Source organism: Oncorhynchus nerka, linkage group LG24, assembly GCF_034236695.1.
Source record: "Oncorhynchus nerka isolate Pitt River linkage group LG24, Oner_Uvic_2.0, whole genome shotgun sequence".
Lineage (NCBI taxonomy): Eukaryota > Metazoa > Chordata > Actinopteri > Salmoniformes > Salmonidae > Oncorhynchus > Oncorhynchus nerka.
In genome coordinates, this window is record NC_088419.1 from 74,940,114 (window position 1) to 74,957,931 (window position 17,818).

The window sequence follows — 17,818 nt, forward strand, 5'->3', positions numbered from 1 at the left end:
TGGGTGAGAGCTGGTAGGGGATGCTGAGAGATGCAGGTGGGTGAGGGCTGGTAGGGGATGCTGAAAGATGCAGGTGGGTGACAGCTGGTAGGGGATGCTGAGAGATGCAGGTGGGTGAGGGCTGGTAGGGGATGCTGAAAAATGCAGGTGGATGAGGGATGGTAGGGGATGCTGAGAGATGCAGGTGGGTGAGGGCTGGTAGGGGATGCTGAAAGATTCAGGTGGGTGAGGGCTGGTAGTGGATGCTGAGAGCTGGAGGTGGGTGAAGGCTGGTAGGGGATGCTGAAAGATGCAGGTGGGTGAGAGCTGGTAGGGGATGCTGAGAGATGCAGGTGGGTGAGGGCTGGTAGGGGATGCTGAAAGATGCAGGTGGGTGACAGCTGGTAGGGGATGCTGAGAGATGCAGGTGGGTGAGGGCTGGTAGGGGATACGGCAGGATGATTAAAGCTGCCACACGTTAGATGTGCATAAAAGTGGATATTATTGGACTGGGGTATCCAAGAGACTAGTTGCTGTTGCTTAAAATATGTAAGTGAATTTATAAACAAAACTGACTGTATAAACAGGCACCAGCTGGTTATTTAGAACTATAGGGCTGAAGAATGTGGTAGTGGCGTATTCTAAAATGTTGGTATCATGATGTTTTTATACAGTGACATTACCGTGGTACTGGTATACCGTGCACCACTAGTTTGTTATTTCCTATCAGTTGCTCTCAGTCTTTGCAGTTGTTGTGTATCCACTCTTCCAGGACAAACACTTGGTGCCGACACTTTGGTGCAACACTAAATAACTGCGACTGGGAATAACACAGTGCTCTTCCTCCTTTATTTTTTGTTGTCCTCATGAGGACTCTGATGGGGAAGAGAAGAGACAACCTAGTGAAGAGGTTGTGTCAGAGGCTGAGCCTGCTACAGAGGACGGTGAGGATCCTTGTATTTTATATGATATATTTGACAATACATCAAATACTCTATACTCATCCTCTGGACCATAGAGAACATGTAGTTTAGGATACGTCATAAATCCTGTGTACTATCTCACCGTTATGTGGGCAATAGGTAGCCTAGCGGTTGGGCCAGTAACCGAAAGGTCGTTGGTTTGGCTCTCAGAGCTGACTAGCTGAAAAATGTGCCCTTGAGCAAGGCACTAATTGCGCCTGTAAATTGCTCTGGATAAGAGCAGCTGCTAAATTACATGTTGTCTACACTTATTTTGATGTAAAAATGTAAATCCACCTGTGTACCTCAGAGAACATGTCGGGCTGTTGCATTGTGACGGAGAGCGACACAGACCTGGAGGTGGAGTACCAGGAGAGGGCTGGAGGCCGGAGATCTTTAGGGGCAGCCAGAGAGGGGGAAGCAGGGGGAGAGGGGGAGGATATGAGTCCCTGTCTGACTCCAACACAGTCAACCAGGACGATGTCTCCTTCAGAATCCTAGAGGGAGACAGCCTGTTGGAGCCAGAGGGGCCACAGCCTGAGATGCCTCCGCTGTTCATCCACCTCACCTGCTCTGTTAACTTCTTCGAGATAGGGGGCGCTCTTTGAATTTTTGGATAAAAAACGTTCCCGTTTTAAACAAGATATTTTGTCACGAAAAGATGCTCGACTATGCATGTAATTGTCAGCTTTGGAAAGAAAAAAAACGGACGTTTCCAAAACTGCAAAGATATTATCTGTGAGTGCCCCAGAACTAATGCTACAGGCGAAACCAAGATGAAGTTTCATACAGGAAATGCCCCAGATTCTGAAGGCACTGTGTTCCAATGTCTCCTTATATGGCTGTGAATGCGCCAGGAATGAGCCTGCCCTTTCTGTCGTTTCCCCAAGAAGTCTGCAGCATTGTGATGTATTTGTAGGCATATCATTGGAAGATTGACCATAAGAGACTACATTTACCAGGTGTCCGCCCGGTGTCCTGCGTCGAAATTATTGCGTAATCGCCAGGTCCATGCGCGTTCCATTTCTTCAGAGGATTAACCCTTTCTGCACTACAGGCAGGCTCACTCCTACACTCAACGTATTTGAAAGACAACATATACTATTTGAACTCAGGTCTGGTGTAACGTTTTTTTAATGATATTAAATGCCCTACTGTTTATGTTGAGACGTGTACCGTGTTATTGAAGGTGAGGTGATCATGTGTCTGGAGAATGCCCCTCAGGCTGTGAATCTGAATAATCTGTCTGTCACACTGGACATCTTTGTTCTCACCTTACCCCTGGAGATAGAGGACCTGCAATCAGACTTGAGACACAACAGGTTAGATCCTACTTTAAAAAAAAATGTGGTTGAAAATGACAGATTTGGTCAATGATAAGCGCATAAATTGGAACACAGTGGCTGCACAGTAACATACTATGAATGATGTCAGAGCATGAATGGTTTTGGATTGCGTAAACAACAACAGTAGCTGTGTGATTTGATGGGGATGCAGTGCTGTCTTCCAAAGAAAACAACTACAAGTGTGCTTGCTTTAGTTCCTCAACGGCACAGCTAGGAGAGCTGAAAAAAACTACTTATAGTTTGACTGTTCTTTGAGTCATAAAAGTGTATTGAAATGACTTAGGAACTGTGTACACTTTGGAGAGGTGTGTGGAGCCACCAGTTAGTCCTCTCACTCAAACCCTTGTCATTGTTTTGTCTTATGTTGCACCTACCCCACATTTTCAGATTGTGTTAACAACAAATGCAGCAAAAAGTACAGTAAATGTAAAATGCACATAATCAACAGTGTAAAAAGTCTTGTCAGGTGAACTGTTGTGTCCTCAATTTTGGTCTAATAATTTTCACATCAACCCCCAACAGTTCCCTCTCAATTGCTACCATGCTTATGCATATGCATGCCATATTTATTTTGTGAGAAACATTTACATTTAGGGGTAAGGTGCTCTTTGGTTCCCCAGGTTTGTGAATAAAATTTAAAAGAATTTGGAGCTGAAACTTGTATGATATCACTCATCCAAACACACACAGGCACTCTTACCGGACACATTATCATTGCATTGATAAGGTGCAATGTGGATGAGCATAGCCCTGTGCTGTATACGTTCATCAAACTGCATTTCTTTCACAAGAAGGTGATCATGTTAACAAACAGCCTGCACTCTCTCTAGCTACACTACCGCTCTGATGAGGATGTGATGGGCAACCTGGACAGAGTAGTAGAGGTCGACGGGTGAGTCATTGGGAAGGATGAGATGCGGAGAAGTCTTGTCCTATATCTGTTAGTGCTGTATAGCCGTTGTCAGTTGGCTTTACAGCACAAACAGTTCTGGGACCAGGCTAAAGGAGTAGGTGTTAATGGGTGATTGATCTTGATTTTACTGGACTGCTGGTACCTGCATCTGATGGTCATGGTGCTTTCAAAACAACTGGGAACTCTGGAAAAAGAACTAGGTCAAATCATGACGTCAGTGATCTTCAGGTCTGAAAGTCAGAGGTGTGAGTTGGATGACCGTTCAAAATGATTTTTCCCAGTCGGATCTCGTTTTTTTCCGACTTCCCAGTTTTCTTAAACACACTGAAGTGCGACTGACCAGAGAAAGGGAACACCCTCTTTCACCTGATGGCAAAACTCGAGTCGCACCGCACCGCATCTGTCTCATACTCAAATTCATGTTGTTCCTATGATCAGAGAATTCATTTTTTTGTTGTCGATATTAAAATGGACACGACAAGCTGCTTATAATAAAGTGTTGACAGTGCTGAATAAAAAATGTAATATAGCTCTTAGCTGTATTCTTTGACAGTGTCTCTGTGGTCATGGTATTATTAAATATTATGTAAGTTAGTATCAAACTTTGCTGTGACTTCAATTCTTAAAAATGGGAACACTTAACCGCTGCGCATGGCTTCTGAATCAAGTGCACCTACCGACAACAGCGCAACGAATTAAACAAAAAGGAGTGCAAGCCTTTCACAGTCTTTATCATTGGCTTTTCTACAGAATTGTTAGGTGTTCCACTAGGAATGACTTGAAGATGGACCAGTCAATCGCCATCGACTGGTTGGTGACCACTGATCTAAAGGGTAGATAAAAGCATGTTGAGGGTTTGGCTGATGATGACATTTGTCAGCCTGCATGATTACTGTGACTTTGCAGTAGTTCATTATTTCTTTATTTCAACAGGGTTGGAGGAGACTCTTTGTCCAAACTCTAAATTCCCCACAAACTAGCCGTGTTAGCCACAATGGAGGAGGTAAGTTCAGTCTCTGTAATCTCGATCTTGGAACTCGATCTTGATATGATTTGAGCTAGTCAAACCACTAAATAGCCGGAATTCCTCTGTCACTGTGCTACATATTTCAGGCCCATTCACTCAGATCTCCCTGTTGCCTCTCGCTGTAGATCCGTTGGCTCCTGGAGGATGAGATTGTGTCAGCTCTGCGTCACTCCCGGGTCATCAGCTTGTCCACGCTACAGAAGGTGGCGGGTCACGTGCTTCGCTCAGGCAGGCGACCACGCTGCCACTCTGAGGTCGTTCCTCTGCAGTTTGTCTTCGGCCCTGAGCAGTCCCTGGAAAAGTTCAAAGAGGTGGGCTGGGATGATGACCAGGAGGGGTGACAACTGTTCTTCTTTCATATGAGAGATGAGTTTCTGTCCTTTTTTCTGGGGGGGTCAATATGTTTTTCCCATCGTTAGGAACCTTGCATGTTTGTTGCACACCCAAGTTCTACTCTGTCAATTGCTTTTAAATTAGGAAAATTGTTATTGGAATTTCAGTTTTCTTCCTGGATTAAGATGGAATTGACCCTAACCCTTTAATCTTACCCTCAACAGGAGTTCCGTAGGATGTCAGCAGGACAACTTCCACTACATTTCTCGGAGTAGACTCCACCCACAGAGGATCCAGGCTTCTAAGAGGCTGTCTGAGAGCGCTGTTAACACTGAGGGGGCGGGACAGGCCATCCAACCCAAAAATCACGGTGCTGATGTGGACGACAGTGCCAGGGCTCCGTCCAATCATGGGGGGGTTTCAACCTGACCAACTAGTTTATTTCCATACATCCTCTTTGTTGATCCTTTGAGTCGAAATAAGGTTTCCTATCTTTTTCATGTTTTTTTCTGAATAAATGCAATTTGTATGAATTAATTATTCTATATGTTACATTATTTCCTTCCAGGTGCAGGGAGAAGAGAAGAAGCCTGCTGTTGGGGATGTTAGTGATTCTGGTAGTGACCTAGCCCAGGACCCCTGCAACCCTCCAGCCAAATCTACCCGGGATAACTCAAAGGAGGGCCCCAGACCTCTGAATAGGTACCTAAAAATGTCTGCAGCATTGAAGGTCCCCAAGAACTAAGTGGCCTCCATCATTCTTAATTGGAAGAAGTTTGGAACCACCAAGACTCTTTTAGAGCTGGCCACCCGGCCAAACTGAGCAATCGGGGGAGAAGTGCCTTGGTGAGGGAGGTGACCAAGAACCCAATGGCACATGAAAGCCCGCTTGGAGTTTGCCAAAAGGGACCTACAAACTCTCAGACCCGTGAGAAACCAGATTCTCTGGTCTGATGAAACCAAGTTGAACTCTTTGGCTTGAATGCCAAGTGTCATGTCTGGAGGAAACCTGGCACCATCCCTACGGTGAAGCATGGTGTTGGCAGCATCATGCTGTGGGGATGTTATTCAGCGGCAGGGACTGGGAGACTAGTCAGGATCAAGGAAAATATGAATAGAGCAAAGTACAGAGAGATCCTTGATGAAACCTGCTCCAGAGCACTCAGTACCTCAGTCTGGGGCGAAGGTTCACCTTCCAACAGGACAACCACCCTAAGCACACAACCAAGACAACACAGGAGTTGCTTTGGGACAAGTCTTTGAATGTCTTTGAGTGGCCCAGCCAGAGCCCGGACTTGAACCAGATTGAACATCTCTGGGGAGACCTGAAAATAGCTGTGCAGCAACGCTCCCCGTCTTCCCTGACCAGAGCTTGAGAGGATCTGTCTCAGCCTCCAGTATTTATGCTGCAGTAGTTTATGTGTCGGGGGGCTAGGGTCAGTTTGTTATTTCTGGAGTACTTCTCCTGTCCTATCCGGTGTCCTGTGTGCATTTAAGTATGCTCTCTCTAATTCTCTCTTTCTTTCTCTCTCTCTCTCGGAGGACCTGAGCCCTAGGACCATGACTCAGGACTACCTGACATGATGACTCCTTGCTGTCCCCAGTCCACCTGGCCGTGCTGCTGCTCCAGTTTCAACTGTTCTGCCTTATTATTATTGGACCATGCTGGTCATTTATGAACGTTTGAACATCTTGGCCATGTTCTGTTATAATCTCCACCCGACACAGCCAGAAGAGGACTGGCCACCCCACATAGCCTGGTTCCTCTCTAGGTTTCTTCCTAGGTTTTGGCCTTTCTAGGGAGTTTTTCCTAGCCACCGTGCTTCTACACCTGCATTGCTTGCTGTTTGGGGTTTCAGGCTGGGTTTCTGTACAGCACTTTGAGATATCAGCTGATGTACGAAGGGCTATATAAATAAATGTGATTTGATTTGATTTTGATCTGCAGAGAAGAATGGGATAAACTCTCCAAATACAGGTGTTGCCAGCTTGTAGCATCATACCCAAGAAGAACTTGAGGCTGTAATCGCTGCCAAAGGTGCTTCAACAAAGTACTGAGTAAAGGGTTTGAACACTTAAGTAAATGTGATATTTCCATTTGAGCAAACATTTCTAAAAAAAAATGTGTTTTGCTTTGTCATTATGGGGTATTGTGTGTAGTTGATTGACGAGAAGAAATAAACTATTTAATCAATTTTAGAATAAGGCTGTAATGTAACAAAATGTGGAAAAAGTCATGGGGTCTGAATACTTTCCAAAGGCACTGTATGCGTGTGTCTGTGTGGATTGTCTCTTGCGAGGCTGGCTGCGTGACAGATAGTGACACACCGATGAGGAGAGTGTGAGTGAGTGAATCTTCGGCAGTACTAGCAGCACAAGTCTCTTAAGTCTGTTGACTGAGCTGGCAGCTTTACCGCGTTTCCACCCTTAAGGCTGTTTTCTCCCTCTCCCTCTCCATTCCCAAATCAACAGGCAGCAGCACTCCGCTCAGAGCTGACAGACAGAATATTACATGAGATGACCCCCCACAAACACACTCTTCTCTCTAGAGTCCATGTTCCAACATTGAGGTGGGGAGACTCCTAGGACCTGCCAATGTAGAGGCGGAGGGAGGAGGAGAAATCCCAGCGGGTCTTAGTCATGTCTCTGACAGTCTAAGATAGTGGGCTTCTGTAGATTCATCTCTGCTACCTCAGGTGAATGTGGTGTAAAACTGTAAAACTTGTCTCCTCAGGTAGTGGCAAGCTGAGGCCCAGCAGAGTACAGAGTGTGGTCTCCAGTCAAGGCAGCCTGCACTCTGACATACTGGGTAAGAGATGGACATTATAGTGATCATATAGTGAGTATGATAGTGTTGCTCATAACGAGGATAATGATGATCATGATGTTTATCACAATGATGATAACGACGGTGGTGACGATCATGATGATGATGATTCTGCTAATGAAAGCTAATAAAACATTTTTAGCCGTATATTTTTAGGTTATGATGGTGGCAGCAGTGACTCTGAGCGTGAGGGCCCCACCATCGAAGAACAGGAGTCCCAGTCCCCCCTGGTGCCTGACTTCTGGCTCATCGTTAAGATCCACCAGGACAAAGCAGAGGTGTACTCCCACTCCAGGTGAAAGAGGGCAGGGGCTTCGGGAGGATGCAGCTCATATCTGCTGCTCACCTTCAGCCATTTAGAATGTTCAGTGTGCCTTCTTACATGACACAATTATTACATAATGATTCTATTATTTATTTATACAGGTTATTCTCATCGAGATAAACATCTCAAAAGAGACCTGTAAGATATAATTTCGTCATGGAATATTGTTTGCAGGAGCTTCAACGAAGGGGGACGGAGGAGGGGAGGAGGAGGAGGTGCCAGAGTACTTACAGTTGCATCAGATGGTGGTGAGGAAGATTGGGGAGATCTTCCGCATAGTCAATCAGGTAGGTTACACTCCTTTGTGTGATTGTGATCCTCTGTTTGTTTGGCCTTTAATCGACATTTTCAATTGTTAGAAAATAGGTAGATTACACTCTCTCCCATTAAGACATTTCTGACACTTCAATGCTTATACAGTTGAAGTCGGAAGTTTACATACACTTAGGTTGGAGTCATTAAAACTCGTTTTTCAACCACTCCACAAATTTCTTGTTAACAAACTATAGTTTTGGCAAGTCGGTTAGGACATCTACTTTGTGCATGACACAAGTCATTTTTCCAACAATTGTTTACAGACAGATTATTTCACTTATAATTCACTGTATCACAATTCCAGTGGGTCAGAAGTTTACTAAATTGACTGTGACTTTTAAACAGCTTGGAAAATTCCAGAAAATTATGTCATGGCTTTAGAAGCTTCTGACAGGCTAATTGACATCATTTGAGTCAATTGGAGGTGTACCTGTGGATGTATTTCAAGGCCTTCCTTCCATCTCAGTGCCTCTCTGCTTGACATAATGGGAAAATCCAAAGAAATCAGCCAAGACCTCAGAAAAACAATTGTAGACCTCCACAAGTCTGGTTGATCCTTGGGAGCAATTTCCAAATGCCTGAAGGTACCACGTTCATCTGTACAAACAAGAGTACGCAAGTATAAACACCATGGGACCACGCATCCGTCATTCCGCTCAGGAAGGAGACACGTTCTGTCTCCTAGAGATGAACATACTTTGGTGCAAAAAGTGGAAATAAATCCCAGAACAACAGCAAAGGACCTTGTGAAGATACTGGAAGAAACAGGTACGAAAGTATCTATATCCACAATAAAATGAGTCCTATATCGACATAACGTGAAAGGCCGCTCAGCAAGGAAGAAGCCACTGCTCCAAAACCACCATAAAAAAGCCAGACTACGGTTTTCATCTGCACATGGGGACAAAGATGGTACTTTTTGGAGAAATGTCCTCTGGTCTAATGAAACAAAAATATAACTGTTTGGCCATAATGACCATTGTTATGTTTAGAGGAAAAGGGGGAGGCTTGCAAGCCAACAAACACCATCCCAACCGTGAAGCACGGGGGTGGCAGCATCATGTTGTGGGGATGCTTTGCTGCAGGAGGGACTGGTGCCCTTCACAAAATAGATGTCATTATGAGGCAGGACAATTATGTGGATATATTGAAGCAACATCTCAAGACATCAGTCAGGACGTTAAAGCTTGGTCGCAAATGGGTCTTCCAAATGGACAATGACCCCAAGCATACTTCCAAAGTTGTGGCAAAATGGCTTAAGGACAACAAAGTCAAGGTATTGGAGTGGCCATCACAAAGCCCTGACCTCAATCTTATAGAAAATTTGTGGGCAGAACTGAAAAAGCGTGTGCGAGCAAGGAGGCCTACAAACCTCACTCATTTACACCAGCTCTGTCAGGAAGAATGGGCCAAAATTCACCCTACTTATTGTGGGAAGCTTGCGGAAGGCTACCCAAAACGTTTGACCCAAGTTTTAACAATTTAAAGGCAATGCTACCAAATACTTATTGAGTGTATATAAACTTCTAACCCACTGGGAATGTGATGAAAGAAATAAAAGCTGAAATAAATCATTCTCTCTGCTATTATTCTGACATTTCACATTCTTAAAATAAAGTGGTGATCCTAACTAAGACAGGGAATTTTTACTACGATTTATTGTCAGGAATTGTGAAACTGAGTTTAAATGTATTTGGCTAAAGTGTATGTAAACTTCAGACTTCAACTGTATATAGTGTTCACCCATTCTGGTGATTGGTTGAAAATGTGTTTGGTGATGAGATTTTACTTCCTTATGTTATCAAATACATTTTACCAAGACAAATATGATTCTTCATGTTCTGAATTGTTCAGTGGGGTCTTTCTCTAACATATCATTATCGGATTTCATAACCTAATGCATCCGATAATAAGCCCCGAACTCAGTTGACATAGCAGTGCAGCTTTCTCGTAAAACCTTTTGAGGATTTTACATCTTGTGGTCTTCTTCCTCAAAGTTATTCTGTGGGTCGCAAAAAGCTCAATTAGCGTGACACAAGTTGAATGAAATAAAACTGATTTGAAAATAAAAAGCTGGGTATATGCTCAGTGCTCCGTTGACATTTCACAGAGATACGTTTGTTTTGTGAGAAATCTTTCAACTTGATATGAAAAGTGTATAAAAAAAATATGAAAATACAAAATTTCATGTCTCAAATCGATATCCATCTTACCTCCTATATTGTTTTATTTCCTGTGGATTCGAGAAGAAGGATGATGAGTTTAATGGGAAAGTGAGCCACTCAGCTAGCCATGTAGCCTTAATTCTTGCAGTGAATTCACCAAGCTGATGCAATGCAATTTTTCAGATTTTTGAACAGCAATTTTTCAGATTTTCTCCTCTGACCTCCATTGATTTAGTCACCCTGATTCTGGCCAGCCTACAAGGGTAAAAACACCCCTCTCTCTCTGTCTAGTTGGTGCTGTTCAATCTCTAAGGCTACGTTCAAATATCCACGGTAGCACACCACTTATAACAAAGCAATTACATTCTAAGTAGTATGCTAGTGTGGATATTGGAACAGGAACAAACTCCCTCTGTCTGGTCTCTCATCTCTCCTCTGTCTGGTCTCTCATCTCTCCTCTGTCTGGTCTCTCATCTCTCCTCTGTCTGGTCTCTCATCTCTCCTCTGTCTGGTCTCTCATCTCTCCTCTGTCTGGTCTCTCATCTCTCCTCTGTCTGGTCTCTCTTCTTCTTTACTCTGTTTCTCCACAGCGTCTGCTACTCCAGGACCTCAATGACAGCCACGTGTGTAACTCTCTTCTGGTGGCAGAGAGTGAAGAGGATATCTGGAAGAACGAGTCCCTGTACAGACAGAGACTGGCCAACTCTGATGGTTAGTCAGTCAACACTCACGATCACTATCATCTGCACACACTTATACACATGCTACAGACAGACACTTGCCATATATTTTCAAATAACTGTGTTTTTCTGTCTCGCAAATTGCTTTTAACTAACAATTTGTTTCGAAAAAGAATCTGTGCAGCCCTCTGCTGAATTATTTTATCCTCGCACCAAAATGTTTGCCCATCCTTGCTTTAGAAGGGCTCTCCAATGCATTTTTGCAAACACCATAAACTTAATGTACATCATATGTACACCCTTGATGGCACTGAGTTTGTCATTGTACAGTACACAAGTTAATAATGCATTGCACTTTCTTGGCCCTGTGAGCTCCCAACTGTCCCAGTGATGATGGAGCACAATCAATACAGGGCCAAGTAGAAGGAAACACACACTCTCTCTCTCTCTCTAATAATGTATGCAAGGTTACAGGGAAGAGCATCAGTGACAGGCCAGTGAAGTATGCTTGGAGAGGGAACCAGTGGGAACGCTCATGAGATTAACTTTATATTTTATGGAAGCCGTTAAGACAGAATTACCAACTGTAATTTCCTAATATTGCTGTTTGTTTTGCTCCAGTGTGTGTAAATGAATTGGATCCTGGAGAGGGGATAGACATCAGAGAGGGTTGTTGTTTGTGACTGCAGTGCAATAACATAATGTTACTGGGGCTGGGAAAAGGCTCCCATAGCGATTGTGTTGTTTCTTTTCCTGGCTGGTGTCACACTGAAATGCATCTCCCCTCTCTCCTCTCTGCAGTTGTGGTTGTAAATGATCTTCTCTTTTCTGTCTCTCTCTCTCTCTCTCTCTCTCTCTCTCTCTCTCTCTCTCGGTCTCACTCACTCACCCACCCACCCACCCCCTCTCTCACTCACCCACCCACCCACCCCCTCTCACTCCCCCCCTCTCTCCCATCTTCTTCACCCCCTTCACCCACCAACAGATTACAATGCTGAGGAGAACTGCCAGCCGCGGGACTACCTTGCTGCCACCATGCAGTTCTTCCCAGGTCACTTTGCCTGTGAGGTGGTGTGGAGCACCGTCATCCACATCCACCCTCGCCTCAAAGTGGGACCCAACGTAGGTGTGTTCAGGGGTGAGTCAGTGCCACTGGCAAAATACAGAATAAAAATGTGTTTGAGCATGCAGAGAAATAAAGACCACTGACAGAGTAGGAATTCATGTCTTCATGACCATTAACAATAACATCTTGATCCTGAATTGTATTTTAAATATGCCAATATTAACAAACGTGTGACAATTATGTGCAAATGATGACGATGAATAGGAAAATGAATGACTTCCTTTACTTAAAGGAGCAGTGCAGTCAAAACATGATTTGTCTGTGTTTTATTTATATTTCCACACTATGAAAGTTGGAATAATACTGTGACATTGTAAAAATGATGATAATGCCCTTTTAGTGTAAGAGCTGTTTGAAAAGACCTCCTGAAATGTCAGTTTGTTTGCATGGGTGGGGGTTTTCAACGGCCTGGTGACATCACCAGGCAATATACATGAATAGACCAATAACAAAGAGAGTTTGCCCTCCTCTCTTCAAATAACAGATCATTTTACACATCCCTCCCATTAGGCCCCTAACTCAGGCCACTCCCAGACAGTCTTAGGAACATTTTTGCTTGAGAAATTGCTTTTGCTAAGAAGATATTTGTATTTATTTTTAACATTTTTTTTAATTGAGAAAAATCTTAATTGTTACCCAGAAATGATTTGATATTAAAATAAAAATAGCTGCTTTGGCCTTTAAAAAAGACTTAACATTTTAACGAATTCAATACATTCAGTGTCTGTATAATTGAGATGGTTTGCTCAGTATCTTTATTTGTGTTGAAAGACTCTCTTCTCTCCATATCCCAGCTATCCAGGCTCTGCGGTCAGTGCTCAACGCCTTGTGTGTGGTCAACAGGAAGAGCATGTTTGTCTATCAGGAGCGCACTACCAAATCAGTCTTCTACCTCAGGTTAGCCCTGGTGCCCCCCTTATTCTTACGCCACTGCCTCCCCTCATTGTAGAACAGTCCCACCTCTTCATAGGCACTTCTCTCTGCTGCATCCAACCCTACACCCAGAGACTTGTTGAAGGAATTGAGTTGAGCATGCCACTTCTTGATTATGCATTTTAAAGTTCCCTTACACCCAACATATTCCCATGATCTCTGTTCTTCCCAGACTTTGTGAGACATCTCAAACAGGGAAGTACTGTGAAACTGGATGGCAGCCTACAGCCCATGTCTCGCCCGGAGCCAGGATCCCCTCTTCTCTCAGGAGTTCACGGTACAGTAGCACGCTTACAGAGGGCTTCTCTATTGCTCAACAAGCAACTGTGGCCCTGAAGAACCATTAGGGCTGTATACTCTGAGGATCCCATAGTACAGTAGCAAGCTCATAGTTGATTTCTCTATTGAAGTGCAGGCAACTGTGGCACTGAGAAACCATTAGGGCTCTGAAGTGGTGTCACCACTACATTATTTATTTGCTGTTCCCAGAACAGTGGTAACGTGCCCTTGGGTTAGAGATGATTTTGGGTTGTAATGTCAAATATCTGCAGTGGTCTGACGTGTGCGTGTGTCTGCATGTGTGTCTTTCTGTGCGTGCAGGTATGTTTTACTCCATCCATCTGCAGGGCTCCCGGTCATCTCTGGAAGGTGTCCGTCCAGTGGAACAGGTGGACAAACACATCCTGTTGCTGGTGCATGGAGTGGGAAGTGCTGGTAAGACAGGGATTTGGAGAGCAAGAGGAAGAGAGGGGCTCATGGGGATCGGGGAGCATTGGGACAGAATTCTGCAGTGTATGGATTGTGAGCAGAGGTAGCATAATGAGAGATGGGCTGAGCCTGCAGTTAACAATGGAAGTTAGGACTAAGAAACCTCTGTACACTTCTGTGTCACCTCTCAGTGCTTTCCCACTCTGAGATAAATGTGCCCACACTACTGTCCTCATGGCTAACTTAAGAGTAACAGATGAAATCGCTGATTCATTGTGGGTGTCAAATAGTGTGAACATTCTGTACGTTGTGCTGCAGTACCTCTAACACCCTTCTAGATGGCACTGTTGATCATGCTCCGTTTAACTCTGCCCAGGCTTCATCTATGATGTCAGCTGTTTCTCTCCGAAAGTCTTTCTGAGCTTCAACAACAAGTGATTTATTAAAATATTCCCAAGTTGTTTTTCCTTCTCCCCGACAACTGTTCATACAGCTCAGCTCCTTTGTTTACAGAGGGTTTAAGTTTTCTTTAAGTGTGTGTATGTGTTTCAATACAATGTTTGTTTTCAAACACCTCACTGAGCATTGATTTGCATAAATATATCAGAGAGAGAGAGACACCACTAGGGTTGCACATTTTGGGGAATATTCAGAGGTGTAAACTTTCCGTGGGACTATATGGGAATTAAAGGAAATATATGCAAATGAATATTAATACCATTTAAATGTAGATGCTTTTTTGCATTGGATATATCTACCACATCATATGGAGACAGAAACATGAAACTTTTACCTTATCATAATTAGACATAATTGAAAATTATTAAATCCTTTCAATAGAAATTTTTAAAAAACAATTTACTTACTAATTGAACTTTAAGTAAATGAGTTGACTCTTCATATGGGATGATTTCACTGAACAACAAAAGAAAGGGAATATTGAATGATCCCCAATGATACATTACATCTCCCAAAAAGTTTTCAACATACATCTGTAAAATGTTAGTCTAGAAACTAAAGCTTTGGTTGTCTTCCACTCAGGCTTCCATGTCTTCTCCCTGGACCTCCTCAATGTCCACCTCTTGGACATCAGACTCCGAGGCCTCATCTTCACTGTCACTTTCCAACCTTGTTGAGGATGGCTTGTTGTCAGGCTTAAAAAGCCTCAAATTTGCCAGGATGGCCACCAATTTTTCAACACTGGTATTGGTCAGCCTGTTGCGTGCTTTGGTGTGTGTGTTCCCAAACAAGGACCAGTTGCACTCTGAGGTGGCTGATGTTGGTGGGATTTGGAGGATGATGGAGGCAACAGGGGAAAGAGCCTCAGATCCACAAAGTCCCTTCCACCAGGTGGCTGATGAGATATGTTGGCACGACTGCCGTATTGCATCTCCATCCCAAAGCCCTTGCTTGGAAGTGTACTTCACCAGACTGCCAAGAACCTTGCCCTCATCTAGGCCAAGGTAGAGAGACACGGTAATGATGACACCATAGGCCTTGTTTATCTCTGCACCAGACAGGATGCTCTTGCCAGCATACTTGGGGTCCAACATGTACGCTGCAGCATGTATGGGCTTCAGGCAGAAATCTTCACACTTTTTGATGTATTTCAGAACTGCAGTTTCCTCTGCTTGGAGCAACAGTGGAAACAGTGAAGTGGACAGGGCAGTGCAGATTTCTTCTCTTACATCTGCAAGCAGAGTCTGAACATCAGACAGGATGGCATTGTCTCCCTCAATCTGTGCAATGGCTACTGCTATAGGTTTCAGGAGTTTCAGGCTGCTTACCACTCTCTCCCAAAATACATCATCCAGACTGTGATATGGCCATTTCTTGGATAGACTCCTTCCCCTCCAGGAGACTGTCAAACATGATGACGACACCACCCCAACGGGTGTTGCTGGGCAGCTTCAATGTGGTGCTCTTATTCTTCTCACTTTGCTAGATGAGGCAGATTGCTGCTATAACTTGATAACCCTTCATATACCAAACCATTTCCTTGGCTCTCTTGTATAATGTATCCATTGTTTTCAGTGACATGATGTCTGTGAGGCGCAGATTCAATGCACGAGCAGCACAGCCAATGGGTGTGATGTGAGGGTAGGACTCCTCCTCTTTAGACCAAGCAGCCTTCATGTTCGCAGCATTGTCTGTCACCAGTGCAAATGCCTTCTGTGGTCCAAGGTCACTGATGACAGCCTTCAGCTCATCTGCAATGTAGAGACCGGTGTGTCTGTTGTCCCTTGTGTCTGTGCTCTTGTAGAATACTGGTTGAGGGGTTGAGATGATGTAGTTAATTATTCCTTGCCCATGAACATTAGACCACCCATCAGAGATGATTGCAATACAGTCTGCTTTCTCTATGATTTGCTTGACCTTCACTTGAACTCTGTTGAACTCTGCATCCAGCAAATGAGTAGATAAAGCCTGTCTGGTTGGAGGGATGTATGCTGGACGAAGAACATTCATAAATCTCTTCCAATACACATTGCCTGTGAGCATCAGAGGTGAACCAGTTGCATACACAGCTCGAGCAAGACATTCATCAGCATTTCTCTGACCACGTTCCTCCATTGAGTCAAAAAAACTTTTGATTCCAGGAAGACCATGAGCTGTTGCTATCGATAAGGTGTCTGATTAATCATTTTCACCTCGAATAGAAGTAGAGGGACTTTCGTCAGAGGTTGCTTGTTGTGAGCACTGAGGGAACTTTATGCACTTGACCAGATGATTCTGCATCTTTGTTGCATTCTTCACATATGATTTGGCACAGTATTTGCAAATGTACACAGCTTTTCCTTTTACATTAGCTGCAGTGAAATGTCTCCACACATCAGATAGTGCCCGTGGCATTTTCCTTTAAAGATTAGAAAAAAATGAGTTAAAAAAACAACAAATACAATTCCATGTACAGATAAATAGTTAAGCAGTTAGATTTAACAACTCCTTAGTAAGATACATATTTAAAAATTAAATATGTATGGAAACAGGTGAATTAACACTCAGTTAGCAGGCTCAAGCAAGCTAAAACCCACATGGTAGCAAAAACGAATTAGCAGAAATTGTTAACAAGTTAGAAATGATTTAAACACACTTTGCTGTAGGCTACTATTTACTAGTTAACAAAAAAATAATGTATGTCGTATAAAATATATTCACCCCACCCAGTATTGTAATCAAAACTTACCAGAAAGCATGTAGTCCTTGGCTCAGACAGTGTAGGAGTGTGGGCTCAGTAGCATCTCATTAGTGTGCAAGATCTTGAGAATCATCTAGACATGTGAATGCACTGTGCATGCAGAGGGTTGCAATTCCATTGAATTGGGGATAGTTTAACTAAAATATGCCACAATACCTAGAATTGCCTTATGTGTATCCCACAAAAAAAGGTTCACTGTTATAAGCTAATTTTTTTTGATGAATTTTGCAAAATGTACAAAATTCCTGGGCTTAACTTCCCAATGGACATTTCCAACCCTTTGCAACCCTAGACACCACTAAGGTATCCTCTGTCAACACTACTGGAAGTCAAAAATACGCATTTAAAGGGAAACTCCGGGATTTTGACAATGAGGCCCTCTACTTCCCCAGGGTGACATGGGCTCTATTTCAATTGCTTTAAAATCTGTCCTCTCCTTGTCTACTCCCAATCATCTGCCCTGATGGGTAAAAGACTTGACAGCTGGAAACGGTGTGGTGGACGCTCATCATTAGACTGCCCTTCACCTCGCTCTGTCTCGCGCTCTCTCTGTCTCGCTCTGTCTGTTTCGCTCTGTCTGTCTCGCTCTGTCTGTCTCGCTCTGTCTGTCTCGCTCTCTCTGTCTCTCTCTGTCTCGCTCTCTCTGTCTCGCTCTCTCTCTGTCTCGCTCTGTCTGTCTCGCTTTCTCTGTCTCGCTCTCTCTGTCTCGCTCTCTCTGTCTCGCTCTCTCTCTGTGTCTCGCTCTCTCTCTGTGTCTCGCTCTCTCTCTCTGTCTCGCTCTCTCTCTGTGTCTCGCTCTCTCTGTCTCGCTCTCTCTCTCTCGCTCTCTCGCTCTCTCTCTCTTTGCCAATTTTAACCGCACACTTGTTGTTTGTGTACATGAATTTTATAATGTCGTATGTTTTACCCCCAACACAACTTTCCATCAGTTTGTATAGCAGACCCCCCTTTTTGAAATCAACAAAGCATGAGAAGACTTT

At 43.8% G+C, this 17,818-nt stretch overlaps 1 pseudogene; it reads left to right on the top strand.

Annotated features, from left to right (window-relative positions):
- The window catches only part of LOC135564255 (KICSTOR complex protein SZT2-like), a 129,927-nt pseudogene that overhangs the window by 20,149 nt on the left and 91,960 nt on the right, over positions 1–17,818 (top strand).